The sequence below is a fragment of the Suricata suricatta genome, chromosome 1 (assembly GCF_006229205.1).
Source record: "Suricata suricatta isolate VVHF042 chromosome 1, meerkat_22Aug2017_6uvM2_HiC, whole genome shotgun sequence".
NCBI lineage: Eukaryota > Metazoa > Chordata > Mammalia > Carnivora > Herpestidae > Suricata > Suricata suricatta.
In genome coordinates, this window is record NC_043700.1 from 125,903,130 (window position 1) to 125,908,830 (window position 5,701).

General features: G+C 39.6%; 1 long non-coding RNA gene across 1 annotated transcript in view; it reads right to left on the reverse strand.

The window, feature by feature from the left end:
- Positions 1-5,170, reverse strand: part of LOC115280159 — an 8,026-nt gene extending 2,856 nt beyond the window's left edge. The window contains exons 1-2 of the long non-coding RNA XR_003903701.1: positions 5,112-5,170; positions 3,369-3,434 (exon numbers count right to left, since the gene is read on the reverse strand). This is a non-coding gene — a long non-coding RNA (uncharacterized LOC115280159). The remainder of the gene's footprint in view (positions 1-3,368; positions 3,435-5,111) is intronic.
- Between the last annotated feature and the right edge of the window lie 531 nt (positions 5,171-5,701).

A 5,701-nucleotide genomic window follows, 5' to 3' on the forward strand; every position in this document is an offset into this window, starting at 1 on the left:
TTACTTAACCTTCTAATTTCTGTATGTCTAATTACATGAAATAGAAGTTGGGGTTTTGATTTTTTACTTTGCTTTTCTGTTTGGACTGTAATTGTAACTACTGTAGTGTAAATGATGGAAAATAATTGCATATGTTAAAAAAATAAATAAACAGAAGGAAAAAAAAAGAAGTAGGGAATTGGCAGTAACATCCCCACTGCAGTGGAGAGGGGGAGATCTGTCCAAGTGGCAGGTAGTAGAAAAGTATGTTATCTCTAAAGAATTTAAAAGCAATAATAAAGCCAGAAAAAAGTTGGTCTGTTTCGCATACCTATTTGCCAGTAAGTCTAAGCTATGTCAGTGATAAAATACTCATTCTTGAAAAACCATTTTCAGTCTATCTAAATTTTATTTTAACATACTTGTAACTTACATACAATAAAGTGCACATATTCAAGAGTATAGCTTGATGAATTTTGATACCTGTATACAACTCTGTAATTACTGACTCGCTTATGAACATATGGATCATTTTCATCAACTCTGAAAGTCCTTTTGTGCCTCATTTCTACTCATTCCTTGCTGAATCCCCAAAAAACCAACACTGTTAGTTCTGTTATCTGAGATTCGTGTTGCCTGTTACTACACTTCATATTAAAGGAATCACATAATGCAAATAAATAAATAAATAAATAAAAATAAAAGATGAAAGGGAATGCTTGTATGATTGTTCACAAAGAATTTTGATTGATGCTGGCAGCAAAAAAACTAACCTTGGCTGAATATAATTTGTTGGTAAGGCTATCATTAAGCAAAGCAGGAAGTTGCAGGTGCTTGTGCAGGGTCTTTGGAATATTTGCACCTTGGCCCAATTCAAAAGTTCATGGTTCCACCTGCTGAGGACATGTGCGAGGCCCACTTCCTCAATGGCCTTCTGCCTCCATTTTAAAACTCCTTGACATAAGTGACTCCATTTCATTTTACCTTTCACGGTTTTATTTTGTGGTTTTGTTTTTCAAATTATCCAGGCTACTTTGAATGAAGGTAGAAAGCTCAGTTTGATCTCAGATGAAATCATTTTAGAACGAGGCATGCTCCTCACAGTTACTGCCAAACTATTAGACTCCTGTGGAGGAAGAGGGCATGCATGAGCGCTAAGAGCCTTTAGAATTCAAGCTGTGTCACAGGGGAATTAAGGAGACTGCTAGGGTAGTGATTACAGACTGGGATGGGAGGAATTGAGAGGTAAGGGAGGTGCAATTTAAGAGAGAATATTTCAGACAGAGGCCCAGTACCATATGAGCTTCCTGGAATGCAAAACTTGAAGACACTCTTGATGACTCAGGAGGCTGGGTGTTGATTTCACCCTCCCTAGCCCTTATCCTACTTTACCTACCTAAAAAGGATTTTCAAAAGTCTGAATGGCTTCTGTGGAGCTGGTGATCCAGCAGATACTGGGAACTCTCATCTAGACTCTAGTTACTAGAGACAATTTGGAAGAGAGCAAGGACAGACCAGGAGGATTTAGAGTTATAAGCCAAACATATCACTGACATAAAGAAATAATGGCTAATAATGTAAAATGAGCAAGATCCGGACTGGGCAAAGGAATTAGTGCATTTATATTGGTGACAAAATGCTTGCCAGACCTCAAGAAAAAATTGCTACAAGTCATATGCCAATTTTGAGGCTATTGCAAAATGCAAATTTGGAAAGATCTCTACATATGTGTTAATATTCAAAGGACTTTTGTTGTGAACGATGTGAACGGTTGCAGGGAACACAATTTGGAAAACAGGACCAGTTGGAAGACATTGCTCTAATAGTGATTTAAGCAAAAAATTATTGTAAAAAGTCAAGTTCAGGGATCTCCTCCCCTCCCTCACCCAGGGTGAAAAGGTATAATACTTCAGATTCAGGAGTGACATAGAGGTAAGTCAAACCCCTTGTTCACTCTGTTTCCTAATAGCTGATTACACATCCACGCATTATTCTTTCTCTAATCAGTAAACGGTGTTCCCATATACAAGCCATTCACCTAAAAAATCGCACATCTTTCCAGATTTGATTCTTGGCTCTCTCTACATATTCAGCAAACTGAATATGTTCTTACTCTTGGTGTCACCTCTGGCACTCTGTCCTCAAACCAGAACCTTGCTTCCTTTGTACAGCTCTCTGGAAGAAGCAACAATTATTATCTTAGGTGAGAATTCCACACCCTTGCCCCTGGACCCAAGATATAAAGGGAGAGCATCCAGATGAAAATCATATTTATGGCCTCAAAGTTCCAAATAGCAACATTAAATAAATATAAGCAATATGCAAGGTATAACGAGTCTTTCTCCAAGGTTCTCAACACCTGAAAAAAAATTCAAGGAATACACCTAAAACAAAAATACTAGATACAAAATATTCTGGAATTGTCTCAACCTGTGCCTGATAAGTGCAATTACTTGAATCCCAACCTCTTCTAATTTTTTTCTGTCCTTGAAACAGTTTCAGGTTCATTTCCAAAAAGGCCCTGCTATGGCAGGCCAGATGGCACAAAGAAAGAAAGAAAGAAAGAAAGAAGAAAGAAAGAAAGAAAGAAAGAAAGAAAGAAAGAAAGAAAGAAAGAAAGAAAGAAAGAAAAAGAAAAGAAAAGAAAAAAGAAAGAAAGCTGCCTTCATAATGCAAATTTCAAAATTGCTATATTTGAATCAGCTGCTGAGCAATGATCTGAAAATGTCCTGACTTGCCTGACAGTTTTATCATATAGAGGAAGTGACCAGGGGAATTAATACTCTGTGGCAAACTCTAACCAGTAGAGAAGCATTTGTTGGTGAAATGGAAATGACTAGAATCTCAGGAGAGGGGCACCTGGGTGGCTCAGTTGGTTAAGCCGCCAACTCTTGATTTTGGCTCAGCTCACGATCTCATGGTCGGAGATTGGAGCCCCACATCAAGCTGTGCACTGACAGCATGGAACCTGCTTGGGATTCTCTCTTTCCCTGTCTCTCTCTGCCCCTCATCTGCTTGTGTTCTCTCTGTCTCTCTCAAAATAAATAAATAAACATAAAAAAAAAGAATCTCAGGAGAAAGGTATATGTCAGAATTGGAAATATTTAGCATGAAAAAGCAGGAACTCATAAAGCACACAACTGCTATCTTCAAGTACTTGAAAAGCATCCTTTGGAAGAGAGACTTAGATTATTTTATTTATCTCTAAGAAGTAGAACTAGGTTGAATGAATAGAAAACTACAGGGTAATAGATTTCAGTTATTAAAAAATTAACTATCAAATATATTCAGTGCTATTTAAAGATCTGATAACTATAATTATCAGAGCCACCTTTTGGAGGGATTGATTTGTTTTTACTCTCATATTACACAAAAGTAGAAAAGGTTACCATTAAAGGTGGGGATTCTCTGTTGCTGGGGGTGTCCAAGCCATGGCTGGAATGTCAGAATTGGTCCTATGAGCATTGGGAAAAGTATGAGTTAGGTATTGCTACATAACAAAGCACTCCAAAGTTTAATGGCTTAAAACAAAGCAATTTAAATCTGGGGGTTAATACTTTGAAGTAATTTAGCTGGATAATTCTCCTGGTCTTGGCTAAGTTCAGTCACGTGTCTATAACTGCTGGGTCAACTAAGTGAGAACTGGGACATTCATCTCGAAGCAGGCCCCTTCCCACAGCAGAGAGGACGTTCCAAACAGAGTAAGAGGAAGGTGCTAAGCACTAGCACACCATCACTGCATCCTATTGGCCAAAGCAAGACACAGGCCAACTGAGAGATTCCAGGAGTGGGGAAAGAGACTTCAACTCTTCGTGGGAGGAGAAAAAAAGTCACACTGGAAAGGACTGAGGTACAGGGAGGAATGAAGGGTTGTAGTCATCTTCGCTATCTTGAACAGAAAGTCGGAAAGTCACTCAAGGATGTTCACCAGAGGAATAATGTAATCAAACAAGCATTCTAGAATTATCACCCTAACAGTGTGTTGAGAGCCATTGCTCTAATCCCTCAAATCATACTGCAGAAAATACACAAGTTATATATAGTTCTCACTTTGCCTGGTCTGGATATGCACAAAATCCAGTTATCATAGGTTTAAGTTAAATAGCACTATCCCCCACTGATGCAGTTCAAATCTCTGTTACCAGAGTATAATCACTGCAGGATTATATAAGGTATCAATTTCCCTGCTTGTTCTTCAATCCACAATTCACTGTGTAAATAATAGATGCATATCAGTGACCAATCACATCACTGTTTTCAAAGTCTGTTAGTGATTGGTCACTGCACATCTATAGTTGAGTTCACAGACGACAAAGGTAGTTACAGATGCTTCTTGTCTCCCAGTGATAAACCCATGTGACATTTTACAAAAACAGATCATTGAAAGAGGGAATTGGTCAAGAAAGATGGAAGTACAGGAAAGAAAAAAAGGTAGTAGTAACACTAGCTGAAAAATCCAAATTGAACATAAATGGAGTTATAAAGAAATAGCTGACCATGGGACTGGTAACATTGCACGTGCAGGCAGAAGAACTTAACAAAGGCAAACTTAGGGACATAAACGAGGAAAGTAGGGAGTAAAAGATAAAGATGTGCTGGGGAGATGACAGCAGCGAAAAACTTGACAGTAAAGCAACTCTTGGGGCGCCTGGGGGGCTCAGTCGGTTAAGAGGCCGACTTCGGCTCAGGGCATCTCACAGTTTGTGGGTTCGAGCCTCGAATAGGCCTCTGTGCTGACAACACAGAGCCTAGAGCCTGCTTTGGATTCTGTGTCTGCCTCGCTCCTTGCCCCTCCCCCACTCATGCTCTGTTTCTCTCTGTCTCAAAAATAAATAAACATAAAAAACAAAAATAAATAAACAAGTGAACAAATAAATAAATAAAGCAACTCTTGGGGCACGTGGGTTAAGCATCCAACTTCGGCTCAAGGTCATGATCTCACAGTTTGTGAGTTTGAGCCCACATAGAGCTCTCTGCTGTCAGTGAGGAAACTGTTTCAAATCTTCTGTCCCCCTTTCTCTCTGACCGCCCCCCACTTGTGCTTGAGCTCTCTCTGTGCACTCTATGAATATTCACTCAGAATTATCCCACTTTAGAGAAAGAAACAGGCGCAGAGAGGTTAAGTAACTCACCTAATATCACATAAGTGGTAAGTGGAAAGCTGGAACTTGAACCCAGGCAGACTGGTGACAGAGTCTGTGCTGTTTGTCACTGTGCTATGACATATCATGTTTTCAACCCAGAAGTTTAGTTTGCTGTGTTTTTATTTTACTTTTCAGATCCCTCCTACTGACTTCTGTCTGTTCTGCTGAAACTTGGAAAGCATTACCCTCTTTACCCATGTATAAGAACTTGTGTCTGATTCGGCATCATGATTTTCATTCGGTTTAACAGTCTGTGAACTTTCAGTGAGATCACATTCTACACGGAGCAAACATGTGCTCGTTTCTTGAAGAAAGACAGGGCTATTTTTATCAAATGACAGTCTTTGAAGAAACAGTTATAGCTACTCAGCCCTAGTGCTATGTATCAGGAAGTTTCTCCCATGCGCCACACAATGACTCTAGGAGGTAAGCACCATTATAATGTCCATTTTATAGATTAGAAAACAAGTTTAAAGAGGCTAAACAAGGCTCTAGGGAGCCAGTGCCCCCTGGGTGGGTGCGCGGAGAGTCCCTGATTCCATCTCCCAGGAACCTAGGGCGCTCAGGCCTGCGCACTG